General features: G+C 39.9%; 1 long non-coding RNA gene across 1 annotated transcript in view; it reads right to left on the minus strand.

Annotated features, from left to right (window-relative positions):
* Positions 1-326: 326 nt before the first annotated feature.
* Positions 327-13,929, minus strand: part of LOC130683455 (uncharacterized) — a 36,384-nt gene continuing 22,781 nt past the window's right edge. The window contains exon 3 of the long non-coding RNA XR_008997201.1: positions 327-530. This is a non-coding gene — a long non-coding RNA (uncharacterized LOC130683455). The remainder of the gene's footprint in view (positions 531-13,929) is intronic.

The raw sequence follows: 13,929 nt of genomic DNA on the forward strand, positions 1-13,929 counted from the left end.
GCTCTGGAGACCTGAGTTTTAGACCAACTCCTCATTTATTACTTTACATAGGTAAACCTAGATTTCTCAACGATAGCGTAAAATCTTAGTGGGGTTTGTGTTCCTGGGGTGTGGGGTTATGCAGCAAGACAGGGAGGCTGAAGTTCAGTACCATGCATTTTCCTGGAACACCTTACCTGATGACAAACACTTTAAAACATTATTTTTCTTTCAAAATGTAATTCACTTGTTCAGCAAATATTTATTGAGCATTTACGACATGCTGAGTACTGTTTTAAACACTGTTTTGATATCAAAGTAAACATGGATGTATTGTGGGAAAACATGTGCAATTTACACGATCTAAGGTAAACAGGGGTTCCCAAAATTATTTTTCACATGCAGTGGCACTTCTGGTGTGTCCATGCACTCTCACCTCCAACCAAACAACGCATATGTGTTCTCCTTTGTCCCTGGGCATACTCCAGCAGATAGGTGTGACAGTGGTCTTGAGTCCCTTTCCAACAGACAGCCTACATGGTCATGGCCACCTGTAATTAAGCAAATCTTCATTGTTGACAACAGTCTGGATATTCATATCCCCCCAGGCAAAAGTGAGGAAAGGAACTGACTTTTCATAAGCATCACCACCTGCCCACAGGTGATAAGTGTGTCACAAAAAGTGTGTCACAATCTCATGTGATCTTCACAACCATCCATGTGCAATGTCAGGGTCACTGGCCCCGTTTGGAGGCTCAAGAGAGGAAGAGACCTTGAGAAAGCGTGAAGAGGTTTAGAGATTTGTCCCAAGCCTCAGTGCTGGTAGCTGGAAGAGACAAGAGTTCGTCCTGCCTTGGCCTGGCACAGAGCCACTCTTTTTCTCACTCTGTGACCCCACCCTCTGCAGGTGATGGGGGCAACGTCACTTTTTACCTTGATATCTCTCCCTATCTCACAGCACGGCAATATAATCTTACACTCAGGTGCTAAGGACACAGTATTAGAAAGCAGATGCACGTGACCCCATCTACTTGAACACAGATGTCAGGACTGGACAAGATTGTAGAGATTGCTCAACACCTTTGTTTGCAGAGAGGAGATCTGGGGCCTAGGTTCTAAAATGAACATTTATGGAAAGAAGCTTTAATGTTGGCAAGACTTATATCAAGGTCCAGCACTTCAAGGTCTCTGGGACCCTGAAGTTCCTTAAACTCCCCAAGACTCACTTCTCTATAAAATGGGATGGAAGGGTGAAATAATGTCACATGCAGGAGGCTCTTGTAAAGCTTATATGAAGTTATGTGTGTGCAAAATTTTTAAGCCCTGAAGTGCTATATGCATCTATGTTCTCCCCACAGTGACCCAGTACTCAGATACAGCCCCCCTAACTCCCAGTTAAATATCCTTTCTACTGACCCTTAGTGCTGCTGCCCCTCCCTGCTGCTGCACAGAAGCCGCAGCCACCCCTCTAACCTTCAGAACAGACTCATAAATCCTTTGCAAAGGAGTGGATGAGTGTGCATGTTGGTAACCTAAGAAAATGGAGCAAACAGTTCAAGGTCTCTCCTGACCCTAAGATGCTCCGTGTGGGAGAAAGCACACCACACAAACAGCCTGCTCAAGGCCCGGAAGGAGCTGGGCTCTCTACTCAGAGCAGCCGAGTTGATGTCCCTGCCCTCCAGGAGCAAGTTCAGGCAAGGGGAGCTTCCCCAGAGGAAGTGACTCACTCAGGGAGTGCCGTTTGATATGGCAGATGTGGGGCAAATCTGTTTTGATCATCACAACACCAATGATTCCCCCACCTTGGGGATGGCCCCAAGGTTGATGCCCCCGCCTTGTTCCACCCACACTCACCCCCACATTTCCATACCCCCCAGTTACTCTTCAGGCTCTCTCTGAAGCCACAAGGGGAGTTCATGGGCAAAAACTCTGCCAGGCTGTGCCAGACATACCACAGCAGCCTCCAGCTCCCTTGGGGTGCCCTCTCCAAAGCTTCCCAAGTGCTATCCTGCTTTCACCACACCAACCTGGAGAGGAGAAATATGAAAAACATCCACCCCTTCATGGCCTCCTTGGGGAAACTAAAGCCCAGAAAGGATTCAACGTCTGCCTGTAAATCGGCATTATAAAACTTTAGAATCAAGGAATCAATAGCAGCTCCTGCTTCTCCTACACAGCCACCAGGCCATTCCCACGCCATGCCGTGTGGCCTCCTGGGGAGCAGTGGCTGGGTTTTCATAGGCTGCGGTGCACCTCCTAGCACCAGGCACTGCACATAATAGGCACTTTGCACAATGCTAGTCAGTGACTGAGACTCTAACTTACTTCTTTCTGAGTTTCCTGTTTCCTCATCTATAAAATGCCAGGGTTAAGTAGATGCTCTCTGGGACACTTTCTATTTCTAACCGGTATTTTCATGCAAGCTGAGTACATTCATTTGGTAAATGGTAGTAGTGGAAATCAGATTAGGGAAGTAGGTTGGACTCACAGGATCGATGGAAGGCCTACCATTGGGCATACAGGGATTAAAATTGAGGGAGAGGTGTGAGAGATAAGTGCTTTTCTCACAGACCCCAAAGCCTAGGGCAATATCACATCCTCACCAATAGTGGAGACAGGACAAGATGGCTGCTCAGGGGAAAGAAGCTCTACAAGCTTGGGAGTCCTGAGAACTGGGCTCCCGTGCAGAGCCTGACTTTGTTTTGCTGGGGGATTACTTCCTTTCTCTGGACCTCACTGGTTTTATGTCATAAATTTCCATTCTTCTACAATGTCATGAAAAGGAAGATCTCTCCCTTGACAGCTAGAAGATTCCCCTCTCCTACTGCCTGGGATTCTTTCTTCAAAGCATGGGTCATGGGGCTAACACTGCTCATTTTTACATGGGGGCTCTTCGGCACAGGCCATGACCTTAGTCCTGACTCTGCATGTCCAGAAATTTGTAGAAACCTGAGTACGTTATAGACTTCACACATTAGGCCCATCTTGATTATCCCCAAATCCCATAGTAACTTATGGCTTGTTAAATAATGTTTAAATTTGAGATTGTTTTTCCCCCCAATCCATTGTAACTAGTAGTTCATTCATGAACTAATATCATACAACTGATCAGGCAGGCTTCAGTCTCAGCTTGATCCAGGTCTTAGTTCTGGCACACCCAGTAGAATGTGACCTTAGTCTAGTTCTTTCCCCCTCTCAGCTTCCTAGTCTGTAAAAATTAATAATTTTTGCCTCATGGGTTGTTAAAAGAATTAAATTAAACAACACAGATGAAGTGTTTGTCCTTGTAACAAGTAGTGTTAAGGAAATTTACTTTCTTTATTGTTCATCTTTATGTAGAGTCCAAATCCATCTCTCTGTAACAATTACCATCCTCTGGGTCTTAGCTCTGTCCTCTGGGGCCATGCAGAATAAGTCTAATTCCTCTTCCACATGGCAATCCTTCAAACAATTCCATTTAACCACAACCCCTTTACCTGCCAAAGGGCCTCACCAGAGAAACTGAGGTGGTATAAAGTGTATCCAGGGCCTCACCACAATTGGGAAGGAGAACCAAGAAATGCTGACTTTTTTTGGCCTGGAGTGACCACTCCAACCTCTTCCTCCAAGAAGAATGGGGTGAGCCAGAGCTCCTGGAAAACTGGACTCTGGCAACACATGACATTAAAGTGTTCAGACATGCCACTCTGATGTCGCATTAGCTCAGGATATAGCTTTATTTTCTTAACATAGAAGAAAAGCACAGCTGTAGAATTTTTAATATTATCGTAAGTATGGCTGTGCACTAAAGGTTTCCAGGAATTTTTTTCCGTGAGAGCACTGCACCCAAGTGTACAACTTTTTTATATCTATGAAATCCTCTTTTTTCTATTATGCAAAGACCTTCTTTTAAATTGTTTTCTAACTTTTCAACTTTAAACTATTGAATCCTTGAGTGACTAATGTACTCTGTCCAGTTGAAACAATTTCTAGAGCAAGACAGGGTTTAAATAAGTAAACAAATACTAGAATGAATTGCTCCATTTTTTTAATGGAGATCATAAGAGTTCTATTTGCTACCTTTCTACCTGCTTGGTATGTGAGTATTATTTGATCCCATGTTTTGATCTCACGGAAATTGGACCACTAGCAAAATGTTCTTATCACCCCATCCCATAACATAGTGCATAGGTAAATTTCCTGTCTCTCATTGCTTTCCAGGGTTAAACTGCTATGACCACAATTCCAGGGTTCTGTTATGACAATTTTGTAATACTAGAAATTTCTTTATTCCATGGTAGGCATCCTGGTCAAGTTAGCACCGAAGGCCATAAAACTTTTTCTTTCTTCTTTTTTCCTTATCAGTCTTAATGTCCAATTCATTGAATATTTATCATACAGAATAAATCTGGTAACTACTTTTATTAATCATCTTTATCTACCTGCAGAACTTCCCATATAGTTTTTGCCCACTGGGTTCTAAGATGGCCCCCAAATTGGTTCCTTCTACCTTTCAGACCTGGAGCAGCTGGAGTTCTGGGCCAGTTGCCTCCAGGAGCAAGCAACCTTGTCTGCTTCCCCCAGTATAAACATGAAGGACTATCAGTGTCTTGTGTACCATGTTATAGAAGGGGCTGAGAAGCACTGAGCTTCATTGCATATTTTAGGTCTTTCAAAATGCATAATTTAACTCTCATATTGTGGAGACAATTGAAACTAGCCATTTTTTATTTTCTTTATATATATATATATTTTAAGTATATTTATGTGGAAACCTGTCCCTTCATGTGACCTGGTAACCATCGGTTGGTCACCCCTTTCTGATTTCATTTACCGTCTGAAGAAGAGTAGCTATAGCTTAGAAGACTTAGCTAAAATCTCAAGAACTCCATCATATAAACCAGGAAAACATTCTCACCAGCCAGCTTCCCTCATGTGCCTGCAACAGCCCCACCCTCAGAACCTGTTCATTTGGCTCACATTTAATTTCCTCTAAGAAGCCGTCTTTGACCCCTCACACTTCATCCCTCAAGTTAGAAATAATCTCTATGTTCTCTGAATTCCTATAGTTATTCTGTCCTTTTCTTACAACATTTAGCAATTTTTGAATCCTGGTCAGTCAAATGGGAATAGCTTTCCTGGAATGTAAACTTTTGGGGGGTCATGTCCATGCTTATTTTCAAAATCCCTCAAAACATTCCTGACAGAACCTGAATTACACATGAAAGACACTTAACCAGCTAAATGAAAGACAAATTAACTTGAAACATCTCTTTGCTTTGGCAAAATTTGGGAATTCAAATTCCTAATTTGGGAATTCAAATTCCTTAGGAAATATTTTGGGGAGCATTTTGGGAGGGATTCAAAACATTCTGAAAACTTATGGCAGCTAAATTTTAATTTTAATAATGCAATCTAGACAAAACCAAAAATATATGGAAAACATTAAACTTTGCTAGTAAACAGAGAAATACAATGAAAAAAATCTGAAGCACTGTTTTTTATATATTAAAGTAGAAAAAAACTTCAAGCACACAGTCAATGCTTGGAAGAGCTGTGGTTAAATTGGCTAGTGAAGTTTTAAATTAGCACTTTTTTTAAGCATATTCAAGAGTCATAAAGATGCCCAGGCATATTTCCCCATTCACAGGAACCATCCCATTCCAAGGAATTTTAGAATTCGTAAAAAAGTAACAATTCAACAACAAAAACAAAAACAAAATATGCAAAATGCACAAAGATGTCCATGACAGCATTCACTATAATAGAAAAAAAGCCAAACAACAAACAATAACAAAACTGAAGACAATCCAAATATCTAAGTAGCAGAACGGTTTTATTTATTATAAACAGCATCAAAACTTGTCTTACCTAGTCATTAAAATGCAAACCTTAAAAGAAGAATGCTCATTATATAATGTTAAGAAAAAAATCAGGCCATAAAATGAATCATGCATGCATCATGATGATAATAAGAAATAGACAAGAATGTGCAAAAATACAGATTGTTGAATATGGTGCAGGATTCTGGCTTGTTTTCTGTTTTAGTCATTACATCATCTTTTCAATGAGACTGAATTTTAATTAAAAACAAAGTCTCTTTAGCTTTGTCCTTGTATAAATTCCCAGAGAGAACACATTATTCTTATTCATTTCTACCTTTGCTACTTGTCTTTGATTTGGACCTGTTCCATCTTCTCCCACTTTCCACTCCCCTAACTACACTGAAGACTCTCACCAAGCAAGGAAGCAAAAGGCACCAAGGTCAGCAGAAGTCATGTATCTGAATCAGCAGACATCAGAAGACAGGATCTGATACCTCATCCCCACCATTGCAAAGGCAGACCTAGATTCTTCAATGACCACAAGTGGCCTTGGTTTGACAGGCCTTGCCAGTAAGGCACAATGTTCCCATCCTCAGAAATAGTCTCCAGCAGAGCTTCCAGGGGCCCATAAAAGTCTGAACTCTTGGAAGAATGTGACAATTCTGGCATCAAACACAGATTCGTCATTTCTATAATAAGACAATGTTCAGTTGCATCAGGCTTTTTTAGCAGGGCCAACACTTAGCAAAGTTTTGAGGTTGACAAAGTGAATGTTCGCACAGCCCAAGACTCCTTTCCTTGCCTCCAGATGATCAATAAAATTATCTCACATTACAATTCATAGTGCCCTTTCACAACTCATTACTTACTTGAATCCTGGACCAGCCCAGTGAGGTCAGTGTTATTGTTAACTTCACTTTTCAGAGCAGGACACTGAGGCTCAGGGAAGTGAAATGACTTGTCTAAGGACACACAGCAAGTCAATGACTGAATGAGGACACAAGCAGAGCCTGACCTCCCTCTTCCTCCACGCTGCCTCTCACCAGTCCAGGGGAAGAGCTGACCCAGGGCACTGGCTCACACCAGTACTGAAAATGCTGCCCGCCCAGGGGTATCTGTGAGCTAAAGGTAGGCAGAAAGGGAAGACAGTGCATGACCTATAAAAAGGAAAGTCAAGAGGGTTCCTAAGGAGAAGCTGAACTATCCTGACCTTAAGTTTCCCTCCCCTGAGACCAGCTCTGGGGACTATAGAGGAAAAACATTAAGTTACAGAGAAAGCTGTGAGAAACTCCTGGAGAGACAGAGCTGTTGTTATAGGGTGTGTATGTGTGCCTGGAATGGTCTAAACTAAGGCAGAGAGTATTGAGGCTGCTGTGGCAGGATAAGACTTCTAAAGTTCTTCACCTCCCCTCCATCCACACCCTCACTGCAGTGGGGCAGGCCAGGCTGGAACTTAGATCTGTTGGGCAAGGGTTGCTCAGGTTTAAAACCAGGGCCATGCGGAGGTCCTGTGTCTGAGTGGGCACAAAGATGGACTAGTCTCAAGTGGGCACTGCTTTCTCCTTCTAAATGCTCAGGACTGATTACAATCTCTTCTTCCAGATACTAATTCTTCCCAAAGTAAAGAACACATCTGAGGAGCTGTTTGAAGGGGTAAAGGGTGATTAGCTCTGCTTTTCTGATATCTGTTACGTGCCACTCGAGGCTCACCCTCCATCCTCAACCTGAGTTTAAACATACCGGTGCCAGTGTAGATGGAGATCTAGCCTTCAGCCCTTCTGCCATCCCCACTGCTAGACAGAGTAGCCCATAACCCCAGAGGAATAGAAGCTCATGGGTAGAAGAGAGGCACTAACATTTCCAAAGAAAAACAACAAACCGAGTTACAGATTCCATAGGAACCAGAGGTATTAGAACTGATAGATCAATAATTTATATATATTTTTAAGAATTTATTTCATTTTTTATATTTAAAAAACAAGGGATGATATTAGCAATATATAATGAAAATAAACTACAAAAAGAATCAAGTTGAAATGTAAGTATAAAAGTGTAATAGTTGAGATAATGAATACAATGGATGGTAATTAGTAGAATGGGGACTCACTTGAATGAATTCATGAACTGGGAGATGAGATTGAGGAATTCTCCCTAACAGACAATTACTTTAAAAATAGAAAATATAAAAGTTAAGGTATAAATGGCAAAAGTAGTTCCAGAAAGAAAAAAAAAAGATATAAATGGAGAGGAGGAAATATTTGAAGGAATAATGGAGATAATTCCTCCAGAATTAATGGAAGATAAAAGACCTCAGGTTGAAAGAAACCACAGAGAACAAAAAAGGAGAGATAAGGAAAATTATACTCTTAGAACATAAATTGTGTTGAAATTTAGGGATATCAAAGATAAGGTAAAATTATAAAAACCTCCAGAGAGAAAGAAAGATGATCATTTACAAAGGACTGAGAATAATGTTGCTATCAGGTTTTTCAGCAGTATGCAAAGATACAAGAAAGCACTGAAGTGTTTAAAAAATTTTGCAAGCACAGAATTTCATATCCAGCTAAACCATCATTCAAATGTGAAGGCATGATAAAAATATTCTGAGACATACAGAATCTCAGAATGTTTGCCATGCAAAAACCCACTTGTAAAACTTTTTAAATTACATACATACAGAGAGAGAGAGACAAACCTAAGGAATGATAGAAGAAGTATGTGAAGTAAAGGTGATAAAATGCCGTTTTAAAGTTTGTGGTTTCCTTAAAAAACAACTGAGACCTCAGAAAAAAGAAAGCAAAAGTGTATCCATAAAAACAAGACTTAATAGCTTAGATTAACTCAATATGATGGAGTAGGGGGAAGTCAAGGGACAGCAGAGTATATTAATGCCTTTTTCTTATATGAGAGAAAACATAGACAACTTTAAAACAATAAATAAAGGAATGAAAATCAGAAAAAAAGTGGAAAAATTGAAATAATTAACTAAAAGATTAGAAAGAGTCCTAATATATGGACTCTATATGAAAATGAGCTAACTTGCCAACTGAAAAACACAATACAGTTACCTGCTATTCACTAAACACATTCTAAAGCAACATACATGCCAAAGATGTAAATGATATGATGAAAAATGATTAATCAGGCAAGTAGAACAATATAAAACTGGTGTCAATATAGTATTATCATATAGTATGAAGATCACAGCTTTTATTCCAAAACTAGTAAAAAGCTGTAAGAAAGGAAAATTGCCTAGCTGTGCCACTTACTACTACAGATGTAAACATTCTAAAGAATGCTTTAGTAAATCAAATCCAATTGTTACCATATAACACACTGAGCTCTCCTCAGGTATACTAGGGCAATTTTAATATTAGAAAATCTACACTCATAATTCAGCATATTAGCTAAATATTGCTAGTATATACAACAGGAAAAGGAGAAGAAAGTAGGGGCTTAAGAATTGAAAAGGAAGAAATTAAAATTAACATTATTTTCGGATGATGTGATTTTTTCAGACCAACCTTCATAGTTATTTCTGGTGAGGTTAGTCAAGGCTGGAACTGGAAGTATAAAACCACTTAGCAAATAGCTTGATATTATCTCATAAAATTGAAGTTTATGGACCCTATAGCCCAGCAATTCTATTCCTATGACAATGCTTAAAAGAGGCCTTTACATGTGTATACATAGGAAATGCAGATAAGAAGGTTCACAGCACTACTGTATATATTATCAAACAAAAATTCCCATCAAAAGGGCATATTAGAGCTGTTTATATGATTTCTTTCTCATGATATTAAGAACAACATTAACAAAATACGCTTTTAAAGGAATACATATACATTAGATTAACCTATTTAGAACGGAAAGCAAAAGAATGATGAACACAAGATTCATGGTGGTTACTTTGGGAGGGGCTGGCAGGGCTTTAATGGTGGGAGACCGCAGGGGAAGATGTGGTCAAGTTGCTGTCAAGGTCCTGGTTTTCACATTGAAGGGTCATTCACAGATGCTTATGACATCAGATTAACTAGGTACATAAATACAGCAGTGCCACACATGAAAGAGGGATAATGATCAATCCAGTTCTAAGTCCCTGAGATCTACAATAAATTCTTCTAATGGGAGACTTTAAGAACTGAGGCCCTGGAGGTAGAGGTTTCTTTGAGCAGGAGAGCTGTGTCATGCATTTTCATGACCATTTGCTCCATTATCCCCGTAGGCCTGCCTAGTTTCTGAAATACTGGTTCCAAACTGGTTTTAAAGATCATGGACAAAGACCCTTAATTTCCATGCTCAGACACCCTGATGTTCACCAGAGGCAGGCACTTGCTTCCCCTGCAGCAGTAGTAAGCTATCCAGTCTCCTTACCTAAGCCCCACTCTCCCTTACAGTTCGTCTCCATACTGCCTCCAGAGTGTCTGACCAGACTACTTTTCCTGCATTGTTATCCCTAGAATCAAGTCTTTGTCTGGGTACTGTGGGAGTTCAGTGATCTTTCCCCAGCAAAACAGCTCTGTGTTACCCACCAATTTTTGAATAGTTTCTGCAATTTCGCAACAGCCTGCCTTTGCTCTTGCTAGTCAGTCTATCTGAAGTGCCCGAATCCTCATTTGTTGACATTTCACTCCTTTTCAAATCTCAGTTCCTCTTCTTCCTATTCTATGACAACCTGGAGGGAGGGGACAAAGGGCAGGGAGGGTGCAACTATCCAGGTGCCCAGGGATCGCTATGGTTTTAACATGAACAAGTTTAGATGTAAGAGTTAAGCCAGTGACAGAGTCTGCAAATCAGATCCAGGTTGCAACTGAGGCTTGATTCTTGTGACCCCCCAACCTGTGTCAGTAGGGCCAGCCAGGTGGGCCTAAAACTCTGATCTCTTTCCCGCAGGTGGTGTCTAGGCAACAGTATGAAAAGAGTTTGAGCCTTGGAGTCAGAATGACTTGAATCAATTCTGCATCTACCCTTTAAAAGGCAACAAGTTGATGGAAATTTAAATATTAGCACTCTGAACAAATGAGAGAATAATTTAAATAGTGCATATGATTCTGCTTATCATTTCATTAAGTTAGCAGATGTACCTACCCCAGCAAGCATGGGATGACACACTGGAATCTGTTGCATATGCAAAACCACATATACTTTCTTTACTGACAAATTAAAGGATTTCCAAGGTAATTTTAGCTATGAGCAATATTTGTCTTACTCACTGATTTTGAAATTTTAACCTCTGGGTGAGATGCTACTCCACTATATAAGCTGTGTGTGTGATTTTGAACAAGTCTTTCAATCTCCTTGAACTTTGATTTCCACATTTTTTATTTCTTTTAGGAATGTGGCAGGTTGTGTTTTCTAAAGATGATTCAGCAACACCTGCATCCCACCTGAGTTCTCTTCCCACCAAGAGTGGGATCTATGATCCTTCCCCAGAATATGGGTGGGCTAGTGACTTGCTTATAACCAATAGAATAAAGCAAAAAGAATACAATGTGACTTGAGAGCCAGGTTTTAAAAAGTGGCCCAGCTTCAATCTCTTTTTCTGTAACACTTGCTTTTGGAGCATTGAGCCTCCATGCAAGAAATTAAATTACCCTGAGACCACCATGCTGTGAGGAAGCCCAAGCCACAGAAAGAGGCCACGTATAGGTGCTCCTATCCCAGCAAACAGAGAGTAGCAACTGCCAGACATGTGACTGGTGATTCCTCCAGATGATTTCAATCCATAACTCCTCCAGCTGAGGTCCCAGACATTATGGAGCAGAAACAAGCGGAACCTTTTGTAACCCTTCTGAATTGCTGACCCACAGAATCCATGCTTATAATAAAATTGTTGTTTTATGCCACCAAGTTTGGAGGTAGCTTTTAAAGCAACAACAGAAGCTGAATCAAAGATTTTCCTGAGGATCGAATAAAACAATTTACAGAGAGTACCTGGTACAAATCACATGCTCAGAAAATAGTGGTTCACGCTATTGCTGTGTCTTATGCCTGACATAACAGCGTTAGATCAGAGACTCTGTTTTTCTGGACCTAAAGTTTTTCTTTAGGAGTACCTGCCTGAGTAACTCAAGAGTTCGTTGTGTGGATCAAATAGGATGACAGATGTAAAATTGCTTTGGAAACTGTTATGCTGTGTAGGAATCAAAGGAATTCTTACATTTGTATTATATCCGCCTGCTGAGGGCCAAGGCTAGGAGGGCACTCTAATAATCCTTTAGTGGCAGTCTGTGTCTGAAGTTCCGAGATCAAAGGACTTTGTCCTGAGTCCCCACATTTGATCTGTTAGAGATCCTTAATTTAACCATTCATCTAATAGGCTTTTATTAATTCCTACTGCAAGCAGAAAACTGGTAAATTTTGCGAGTTTTCTGAAGAAACTGGGCACTCAATCCAGTTCTCTAAGAAAATTCTGGGTGGTTAGGAAGACAAGAAATAACTATAATGCCAGTAGAATGGAGGCTCTCTGAAAGGGTGTTTCAGAAGCTGGCTAAGAGTGAGCAGGGAGGAAAAGGACGGATGAGGTTTGAGAACCTGCAGTGTGCCAGCTACTGTGCTGAACTCTTGCCATGTATTGTCTCACTCCATTCTCACAATGATTCTGTGATGTGGGTTATTTATTAGTTACTTTTCCAAATGAGGAAACTCATGCTTGGAGAGAGCAAGTGTCTGACCCAAGACCACAGCTCTAGTAAGTCAGCATTGAAATCCAGGTCTGGAGATACTTCACCATCTTTCTACTCTTGAATATGCTTTTCTGCCTCAAAGAATTGTTTCTCTTCACAGACTATCAAAAAATAGTCTCACCTGAGATTCAAATATTTACCTTTTAGATAATGGCATTTGTGTTCAACTAATTTTCTTCTGAAACTTCATGTTAAAATAATTAGTAATAATAATAATATACCATTAGACAGAATTTTTGCATTTACGAAGCATGTTTACACTTGTTCCTTCTTTGGTCCACCGGCAATGCTTGGGGAAGGCAGAAGGGTGTACCCAAGGGCTCACAGATAAGAAATGGACAAATGATTGCACTTGAGTTTGCTGCTACATTATAAAAGAAATAATAAGGATTTCTCTTATAATGTTATGTATTTAGTCTCATATTGTGCATCATATGGCTTGTGCATGGCCAAGAATTTTATGAAGGTTGTCATCATGTTCAAGATGTCTTCTAATCATGATAGGTCATCCAATAATTGGCACAAATATTCATCTTATGACCCAATATACATGTACATTGTGGACAAGAAATAAAATAGTTTTAAATCCATTTAAAAGTATCTTGATAATTTCAGTATTTTTGGCTGATGCCTGTCAGCTCCAGTTAGATGATTACTATGTTTTCCTAGAAATGTGACTGGCAGAGAGTTTTTTTTAACCAGAAGTAGAAAGGTCAGTTCCCCCATTTCCTTGTTTGGCTGTGCTTGCAACATCGGTATTTTCTTTAATCCTCTGCTTGTCAAAAATCTTTTAAGGCAGAAATCATTTTAACTCATTTAGGTCCATTTGAAAAGGTTAGTTTAATTGAAACTGGATAATATAATCCATGGATCCACTTGATGGGGCTCATGTAAACTATGAATGTCACAATATACTGAGAGCCTAAGAAGGAGGGAATGTGACTGTCACACTGTTTAACCCATTCTCCCTTCAAGACATCTCAGATATGCTCCAAGAATGTGAGCATCTCATGTATGTATGGACACTAATATGGGCAGTAGCACATATCCATTTATTAGACATTAGTAAAGTTTTCTCTCCTCTTTAGATTTAAAATATAAAACTATGAGTTCTTGGCAGTGGCACAAATCTACAATGTGAAAAAATTGCACAGAACTCCACACATGCATATACATACATGCAAATAAGTGTAAGTAAAAATTGGAGATTCTGAACAGGCTCTGTGTACTGTACCAATGTGGATTTCCTTCTTTTGATACTGGATTATAGTTATGCAAGATGCTACCACTTGGTGAAGGGTACAATGTACCCTTTTAAATTTTATTTTTCCAACTTCCTAAGAATTGATAACTATTTCAAAAATTACATAAATAGAAGTTTTAGTACCTTTTCAGCATCCTGATGGATTGTAACAAACATACATACCTCTAAACAAGTCTTTTTTGAAGAACATGTCTCT

This window comes from Manis pentadactyla, chromosome 1, assembly GCF_030020395.1.
Source record: "Manis pentadactyla isolate mManPen7 chromosome 1, mManPen7.hap1, whole genome shotgun sequence".
Lineage (NCBI taxonomy): Eukaryota > Metazoa > Chordata > Mammalia > Pholidota > Manidae > Manis > Manis pentadactyla.